General features: G+C 35.9%; 1 long non-coding RNA gene across 1 annotated transcript; it reads right to left on the bottom strand.

The window, feature by feature from the left end:
- Positions 1-7,387: 7,387 nt before the first annotated feature.
- LOC147302979 (uncharacterized) lies at positions 7,388-9,853 on the bottom strand. Its single transcript, XR_015127309.1, has 3 exons — positions 9,768-9,853; positions 8,630-8,717; positions 7,388-8,272 (listed from the first exon to the last, which is right to left on the bottom strand). It is a non-coding gene; the product is annotated as an uncharacterized LOC147302979 (long non-coding RNA).
- Between the last annotated feature and the right edge of the window lie 332 nt (positions 9,854-10,185).

The following is a 10,185-nucleotide window of genomic DNA, read 5'->3' as shown; positions in this document are numbered from 1 at the left end:
TTTCTGCAGGGTATAAGCAACTGTGCAACTTCAAGGTGAAGAAGTGTGATATAGTTTACAGAAAGTTTACACCCTCTATTGATTTCTGTTGAAATAAACTTTTTTAAATCCCACCTGGATATGGTTGAGCTGTATTCTTGCTAAACACTTCAGCAAAAGACACAGAGCTCCCACTACAACATAGAGCTAAAGTTTAATATGAGATTACAACAGGGAAATGGTTCTCAGAATATGCTAATAATACGGATGTCTGCTTCTGATTTGAATAAAGAAAAGTACTGTGGAGAAATTTGTGTATGAACAAAGATGTTGCAGTTAGCTCGTTTTGTGAGGTCTAATTTACATAACAGTTCACTGAGTAAGGAACAGCATAACTTTTGTACTGTACCTCCATGTGATCTGACTATAAAAGAAAAATGCTTTAAATTCCTGGATCACATGACATTTATGAGTTAGTTTGCTTTAGCAAATTATATGTTTTGACATTTTTGTCAAATGAATATCAGATCACATGGCCAATATAGGATTCAGTTTTGTGTTACTGTATTAAATTCAAGCACCAAAATGTACATAATGATTAAATAATATCCCCTAAATGCGTAAAGGTTTAAAACAATGACAGGACAATACAGATATACTGGGATCACAAGAGTAATTCATAATGTTATAGCTCAGTTGCCTTTTGTATCAAATAAATTAGCTTCGTACATTAAATGCAGAGCTGTCTGTGAATATAACTGACTTCCACTGTCCAGATATGGACTTAGTCCCATGCTATCCCGATCTAGATTATGTGAGTAGGCAAATTTTGTATAACCTACATATCATACATGCAGGGCTGCCTCTAATGATTTCTGTTGAGATAAACTTTATTTTTCATGCAAAATGTAGAGGCTATCAGATGATGACCTTTCATGCAGACACTATATAATGAATCCACAGTATCCATTTACCAGCTTCAGAGAATTTCTCTTCCTGAAGACATCTTCGTCTACTGGTGTTTCAGACGACTGACTGCCAGTTAACCCACCACTCATCAGTCAATCAAAAGATTAAGGTAGGTGTCCTAACGTGGAAAAGTTTGGATTACTTGGAAAGCTATGAAAGCCAGAGCAGGATGTTTATTCAGAGTAATTACAGAGCATTAACCAAATACAAATAATATTTGAATATAAAAGTATTTAAAAGTCACGTATTGTTCTGTTTAAAATCTTGTTGGTTGACAAAGATCCACAAAGTAGATTTTTCAGAGCAATGTGCTGCATGTTTTTAATGATTATTGAATTAAGTAAAATCAAATAAACTACTGTCAACTGCTCCACTAAAACTAAAATAAAACAGACTAATGTAAATGTTTTTGCTGCTTTTCTTCACCAGGGAATCATGATGGTTCAGTGCACCTGTTTACTGCTGCTGCTGCTCTCCACTGCTGTGTTCTCACAAAATTATGACAAATTCATAGTGAAACACACGCTTGTGAAGGCAAATGGTAAAAAAGATTGTGACACTTTGATGAAAGATGTCAATGCACTGGAAAAGAAAACTCCAGGAAAGTGCAAGGGAAAAAATACTTTCATCGACGAACGTGACGACAAAATATTTCAGGACATGTGTAAAGCTGTATCTAAAAAGCAATTTGTTAACTTACCATATAATTGGTTTGACTGTGTGACAAAAGATATAATGGAACCTTGTTCATACACACAAGAAAAACCTAATGAGAAGAAGAGGATACTATGTGAAAAAGACAAATCCAAGAATAAATTTCTACCTGTACACCTTGAGGCTGGTAGCGCTTAGGAGAAGACTCAGCAGTTGATTCCAGTTTGAAACTGTTGTGTTGTCTTAACTACTTGTTCAAAGAATTTCTTAAAATGTGTTGATAATCACTGACTGTCTTCTGACAAACATGAAGAGGAATTGTAAGGATTTGAGTTGATCACATGTAAGAAACCAGAATAAACTTCTTTCATCCAATTTAATGCTGCAGAAGATTTGTTGCAGAAAAGTTGTCTCTTTATTTCTCAATCTCAGGGTTCACAAATTCTTATATGATGTTAAAATCTAAAGAAAAAAAATGCTCTGTCCCTCTTGTCTGTGCTATTTTGGGGGGCTTTTAAAAAATAATATTCATAATTTTATATTGAAGAATTTCAGAAATGTTGAGATTAACTTACCAGAATTCTCCAATGCTGCAGTTCACTGACATGTACAGTTCTGGTTAGAAGTTTTTATCCTCTCGTCATGGGCATGAATGCCATGGTAATTTTGGGCTTTTGATGATTTCTTGGAACGATTCTTTTTCCAGGGTGGAATGATTGTGCAGCATACACCTTTAATGACTTTAAGAAAGCAAGACTTGGGGGGACAAGTTGGAATTTATTTTGGACTCATCCACACAGGTTCAAAAGTCTACATACAGCCTCAAATATATACATGCACCTCCACCAATATTTGGTAAATGCCTATAGTAAGTGTATGTAAACTTCTGACCACAACTCTATCTGTATTAAAAGGGAGTGACAACAGAATTTCAATAGCAAAACAGCATGCATGACTATTCTTATTGCAGGCACACCTACGAACAGTTCTGGAGTGCATATTTATCCTCATGAAACACAAAAAAAATAAACCTCACTAAATTTCCACTGGAAAAAAGAAATCGCAGCAATGTTCATTTTTGCACAAAGCATGAAAGCTGTCAAATTTTGACCTTCACTGGGGAGTAACGGAATACATGTACCGGCGTTTTGTATTTACAATTCAAAATATGACTGTATTCTGTTACAGTTACTGTTTAAATAAGTGGTAATCACAATACAGTTACTCTGTTGAAATAAATAGATTTCACGGCAGTCATTTCCAGTTTCAAATATTATGCTATCCCCTCTCTATCCTTATCCAATTTTGATGATTTGGCACCGTTGGGTGCAGGTTTAGCTGCCAGCCCGGGTTTGAGTACAACCTGGAACCCTTTTTTTAATTATAGTTTTTTATTTACTCAATTTCCATCTGGGATGAATAGAGTTTCTCTGATTCTGATTTCTGGAAACCCAAACAAAACATGCAAAAAGAGGCTGTAATGTAAGCGTCCTGTTAATGGGGGTGAGGTCAGTTACACAATGGACCCAGAGCCAGCAGTGCACGGGCAGGAATGCATTTACAACACCACTTCATAAGAAAAATGGGATGGGATGAAAAGTCAGTACCTTCAATGTACTATGCTGTGTGATTTTTGTTACTGTTAATTAAGGAGCTTACATTGTTAGCTGGCATTACACGAGGTGAGTTCATAGACTGCAGACTGTTAGGCCGTTTCTAAATACTCATGTACGCAAGTTCTCGCTAGTCCAGACTTCATAAGTTCACACAGCAGTCCAGACTTCCCAAGAACCCAGTGCAATCGTTCTACAATTGGAAGTGCAGTGTATTGATGACATCGCTGCTTTGGAGTTTTTACTGCTGTCCCTTCTTAATTTAACTCTGATTAAAATTTATTAATTAGGAAATTAATTTCCTGCAATGGAAATTACACATGACATAAAAATAATATACATGATGTAGTAGATTTCTTTGAGAAAAACCAAGATGATTTGAACTGAACAAAAATGTAAAATACAATCTGATCGTTTTTGGAGCAGCCTTCGGGATCTAAATGTATTAATGTGCTGTTTTTAGACTTGATGCATTAACAACCTGCTAGCTGACTTTTCCAGGCAGCTTTTCACCATTACTAACCAGGTTAGTAAACTGTGACAGACAGTTTAGTTAGTTTGAACTGGTTAAATGCAAAGCTGTTTTACTGAAAGCGTACATTAACTTCAAGGAGAGCCAAAGCTAACATAAACAAAATGGCCCCAGTCTAAACAAAATCCCATTAAACTAACTAAATTACAAAAAAAACACTTTCAAACCTACAACTCAACTCCCTAATATATCAAGGAAAAAGAGGGTGTCTGTCACAGATTTCAACTGTATTTCAATAGCATTTTTCTCTGCCAAGGACTTGCAGGCGGAAATTAACTAATCTTTAAATCTGGGACAAGCCATCTTTTACTACTGTGAGGTTAACTTACTGTGTGTACGATCCTTGAAAAAATAAATAACATTTGCTCTGACCTTGAGTGATTCCCCTGGCAGCACCATGGGATGTCCTTCCTTGTCCTTCCAGCCTGTACAGGAGAGCAGGGTCTGGGGTTTTCTTTCCATTACTTTATATATAGTAATGAAAGGATGACTGGACTCCCTTTAAAAGGAAAAGGCATGTTGGTACAGCCAAACACCATTAAAATCTAAATCTATTTTTTTTACTTTTGCATTTACCTTTCATTATTTACTTACATGGTATGCTGCTGATATTCCAAACAGATGTATGACGTCAACAAAATCTTTCCTGCCTTGTGGTGTTTGGATGAGCTCAGACTGTGATCTGTCTCCCTCTGTTGGTCAATGTAATATCACACAGACCCTAAATTTACAAAACTATGATAATCTAATGTTTATTTTTCTACAGTTTATTACGGCCAAAAGGTGAAAATCAAAGTCAGATTCCTACATGATTCGTGTTACTTGACTACAAAAAGGTCAAATCAGAGCACCTGCTGTGTCTTCCAGTCAATCCAGTGTCAGTGGTTTAGAAATGTTTTGTTGCTGATCTATTTTTAGGTCAGTATGACTGACACACAGTCACAACAAATGGAAAAGAAACTGTCACCTTGATTCTGATAGACTTTATTTGACAGTCATTATAGATGACAAACATTACAGTTCTTGAGATTCTTTCTATTGTGATATGATACAGCAAACTAGTAAAGTTATTAACTGCAACTTCAATATTCAGAGGTGAATTCTTTTACAGAGATGTGCATCAGTGTTACAGTGACAGGGGTCTGCATCATCTAAAAGTTACATTTGTTAAGGTAAACTATGGTATATGTCCCACCCTGAATACGCCTGCCTACACAAGTGAAATTGTGCTAGGCCTGTTTTTTCACTTCTCTTTACAAGCTGCAGAGGTCGCCGCTGCTCAGGAAGCTGCAGGGAAGAATGTAGGCCATATATATAAACAGGTTCTCAAAATCAAAAAATAAATATATTTTATTCAAATGAACGAAACTCTTTAATTGTGAAAATGAATAGCTGAACCCAAAACAGATGACAAATATAGAAACTGAAACAAACTCTCAAATAAAGTCCAAATACATCAAAATTACACCTAAAAAGGACAAAACTGACAAATAAATGCAAAAACACCGAGTAGGAATTTATTAATTAACCATTAGATTTTGAAAATGTAGAACAAAAATAAACTGCTTCAGTGCAAACATTTCCATCTCGAGACACCTTGTAGTTTTAGGTAATATGATCTTACATTCCGCACAGAAACTGACGTCCAACAGGGATAGAAAAAATTTCTGGTAAATATTTATCAAATTTTTAATCCACTGTTTATATAAAATGTCATTTTTAGTTAAAAATGATTCCTGACACAAAGACGCGTGTTCGGATGACTTTGATTTATTCATCAGAAACTTGTTTACGTAAATTAACTCGAGGCCTCTGATCAACATCTGTAAAAATCTTAGAGTGGAAAACACTGCATGAGAATGCAAAATGTCTCATAAGAAGTGTGCTCTCACAGCATCACACTGTGGCTGGACAGAAGGTTTACTTGTGGTGCGTTACGCCAGTTTAGCAAAGACATGTCTAACCACATTCTTCCTTTCATGACCACAAGTAAGCACCTAATGACTCACTGCAGCCGGGTGATGCATCCTTACACAAAACTCTGTACAACTAACACTTTTTAAGAGCGAAATAGATCCTAGTATTGATATGAAAATTTTAGAAGTCATTGCATTGCATTTGATTTAATATGATATAAGGCTTTGTGCCTTTTTAAAATGTTTACCATGTGTTCCTTCTAACCATGATTGCCATCATTCATTTTAAATCTCACACAGGCAGCTCATGTCATTCACGTCTTTACGTGTTTGTTCTGTTCTGACTGAGCCGTTTTGATTTGAGTTAGGATTTTGTGATCGGTGCATGAGAATGACTGCTTGGTTAGCAGGAAGGTTTACGAGAGCTGATCGGAAAAAATAAAAAAATATACACATTCACGTGTTCCATTTAACACTTTAAAAAAAGTGTTGTGTAGGTGTGAAGACAAATATATTTACCAGCAGGTTTTACATTTCAGAGACCCCAGAGGCAAAACAGACCTGATTCAGAGCAAATAAGAAAACAATGTCAGAAACACTACATGGCAATTAAAGAATATACTGTAATAATATAATAATATGGTGACGGTACATGCAATGACAGAAAATGCTAATCAAATCAGAATGATGGTCACAGGTGATGCATGGTGTGAGAAAATGTGCTGACTCACTCCTAAAGACTGCATGTTTGCACTGACACCACACACTATTACACACTATGACTTCATCTGCTAAACTACTTCCAACAACCCTCAAGTAAGGCCTTACTATGGTAAATATGGGTAAAATTGATCACCACATGCAATAATACAGTAAATTATATTAATTAAATAAAAATGGGGATATAGGAAACAATAAAAGAGAGTGGAAAACCCTTTTTATTTCCAAATATCCTGTAATTTAATGATAAATTCTATTTCATTATGTAGCAGGATTGTCACAGCGTTTATTTCTCTGATTGACGTGTTCCAGTGGACTTCAAAGTCCGGAAAGTCATTCAGTTAGAGAGTGGAGCTAAATTATCATCCACTCCAATTACTTACAATTTGGAATCTGTATAATCAGCTCCTCTTAAATATGATAGAGTGTCCTTTTTGTTTGGAGCATGGAAGTATGCTGTACATACTTGTGTTTACCTGCTCATGATCTGAGTCATACCAGAATCATAGCTTAAAGGCTTTATTCTTGACAAAAAGTGAAGCAATGATGCTAAACAGTCATTCTGTCAAGATCTCTGTTGGTAGCTCATCACAACCTGATGCATCGCTGCAGCCCCTGACATGGGTCAGAAATGCTGAGTTCAACACTCGTGTCGTGCTATTGAGCGCAAGCTCAAATGTGCCTTTCATAAGGTAAATGTAGTTTTTACTGAACAGTTGTGAAGACATGTTTTGATAGCTTAATGAAAATCACGTCTCTCTTTTTCAGAATACAGAAAGCACTTTAAGGAAGAATAGCATGTAGCAAGTACTCATTTTATATTATTTGATCAGTATGTATATTTTTTTGTTCTTTAGCACAATCGCACGAAAAGTATGTGAACCTTTTAACTGGTTACAAGACACACACACACACACACACACACACACACACACACACACACACACACACACACACACACACACACACAAGAAGGTTTTTCTGCCTCTTTATTTATCACACAAGCGGATTTCGAATGATCAAAAAACAACATCAGAGAAGCCTTTCAGGTAGCTGCAGACATGCATAGAGAGAACCGATGTCTGGAGACGGTCCTCAGAGAAGTACTCGCTCATTTTGTGCTTTAAAGCAAAATGTGAATGTGGTTTATTTTTCAGAAATATGCAGATAAAACTCAAAAATACTCATTAGCAAATTTCATCACTTGCAAATACATTTTTAACACGTGTAACCCATAAAGGTTACACAAAAAAGTCCAGAAAAATGCATGAATAAACAATGAAACAATCGAAGACAAATAATCAAAATATAGCAATGGCAACATTAAAGGGTTTGTGGCACAGGTAAAATTCTTTGTTCGGTTCCATTCAGATTTATTTAAACAGCGCCAGATCACAACAGCAGTTGTGTCAATGCGCTTTATACTGGGAGGTAAAGATCGTACAGCATTACAAAGAAAACTGAAAAAAGCACAACAATCTTTAATTTTCACTGTCATAATCAAAATTGTCATATATGCCCTGCTCAAGATGTACTGGTAGGCCATTTTCACATTTTACCTTCTTCTTCTTTCCTTTGAGTGCTAGAGACTTGTATTTACAAGGCTTCACACTTTTCATCTTACAGTCAATAACATCAAACTTGTGGGTGATGTATTCATTTTTTTTACCTTTACACAAAGCCTTAACCTTTTCTGCTTTCTGGTTGATAAACGTATTAATTCGCTTGCACTGATTAATGCCATTAACGTTTTTCATCATATCATCACATTTACGAGAGCCGTTTTCTGGAAGGATGTGTTTCTTTTTGAAATCATTGTAAGTTTGCGAGAGCACAGCAGCACAGAGCAGCAGCAACAGCAAACAGGCACTCTGAACCCTCATGATTCCCTGGGGAAGGAAAACAGAGAATATTTAAAGGAGTCTCTCCTCTGTACTGTTTTGGTTTCGTTGATGTAATTCAACAATCATATAAAACCTACTTAAAAAGCTTAAGACCAAGATAAAAACCATTTGTAGTAATCTAATCTGGAAAATGAACTTTGTGGTTATTTTTCTAAAAGCTTTTAGATTACAGGTACAATAAAACAATACTCACAGAAAAATATGTGTAAAATAATGAAAATAATACTGCATAGACTTACCCTACTCTTTCGACTGTTAGTGTTACATTAGAAACAACCACAATTTTGTTTGCCACACTTCTCAAAATTATCGTAGTTTTTGCTTTACTGACAGCAGACTCACCTTGACTTGTGAGTTGGTTGCTGGTTTGGGCACAAGGTGGTCGTCTGCAGCACCAGCTGGTAAAGATATCTTCAGTCAGTGAATTTCCCTGAATGTGGTGAATGGTTACAGTGAATTAATTCTGTGTCAAACTGGACACAAATCAATGGAGACATTTCAGATATTAAGCTTTAGCAAAATCGACCTAATCACAGAAACCACATCATGTTTATCAGATATGCAAATGCACTGAGACTAGAATATGAGGGGTTCCTGTTGTCTTCCTGTCTTTATTGTCTGTAGAGTAGATTCAAACAGATTAAAAGGATTTTTATTTAGCATTTAGAGGATATTATTTCAAAGTGCATTTTATTAAATACATTTATTATAGTATCACAACAAAAGTATGGAAACCTGTTTAATGTCCCATAAATTTGATCAGGTCTTCATTTTGACACAGAAATTTCACCTCAAAATCCTATGAACTTAAATAATGAGTCAAACACAACTTTTTCTTCATTTGCATTTTAAGATGATGAAACCCCAAATCTGATGTGGATACCGATGTAGACGTGACCAAAGGGCCTAGACCGATTACTGCTGGCTTGGAGCTCTTTGAAGAACAAATGCTGAAGAGTTTTCTGACAGACAGAACACCTGACACATACAGATGATGACACCTCTGACTGAATGGGAATAACTACCTAAGAGCCTCTACCTACAAGATTTACAACAATAACAACACAGTCCTTTACTTTGAGTGTTTCAGTGTGTATATGTGCTGCTGGTATCAGTATCCAAACACTGGTATCTGATGGCAACACTAAAGCTGGTGTAGTTATTGAACTAGGTTTAACACTAAATTAGCAGGTATTTCAGTCCCAGTGCTCTGATTCCCATCATGGTGAAGAGAGGTTGATTAAATTGGAACATGCAGACGAATGTTAGAACAGAGGAGTTTTTATCCCTCCCCCCCCAATAAATACATAAATACATAAATGAATAAATAAAAAATAAAATAATAATAATAATATCAGGATGCAAGGAGATTAAATGATGTTTAAGTAGGTCTAAAGATCTCCGTAAATTTTATTACACTTGAGCAAAAAGTTACACGAATGCAAACTTTTGTTAAAATCAAAATAGTTCACAGACTGACCTGTGTGCAGCTGAGGCTCATCCGAAAGCAGAAAATTAGAAAGAGGTTAAATGAACCCCGATTTCTCTGTGTCAGCCCCTTTTATGCTACACAACTTGTACTACTGCCCTGGTTACCACTCACACTAGCACACATAGCTTAGCAACCACATTTCCTGTCCACTTCATGTCTGTACTCTGAGCCTTTATGTGACACACACAAAAACCACACCAGCAGAGTCACAGCAATGTGGCTGCAAATGAAGGAAATGCACCTACTTTCTAGACCTACTTTCTTTACAGCACGTACAAATATTTGTTTGTGTACTTTCCAGTTTTTATGTCTATTTACAAAGACATGCTTGCTATATTACTTAATCACATCCTTGTAAATAAACAGTTACAGACACGCAGAACTACTAAACTGTATTCACATTTAA

The sequence above is a fragment of the Aulonocara sp. 'chitande type north' Nkhata Bay genome, linkage group LG23 (genome assembly GCF_057382095.1).
Source record: "Aulonocara sp. 'chitande type north' Nkhata Bay isolate Kocher_YH1m ecotype deep benthic linkage group LG23, A_spYH_male_GT1.1, whole genome shotgun sequence".
Classification (NCBI taxonomy): Eukaryota; Metazoa; Chordata; class Actinopteri; order Cichliformes; family Cichlidae; genus Aulonocara; species Aulonocara sp. 'chitande type north' Nkhata Bay.
The sequence above is the reverse complement of the archived record's forward strand: the minus strand, read 5'-3'. Positions and strand labels throughout refer to the sequence as shown.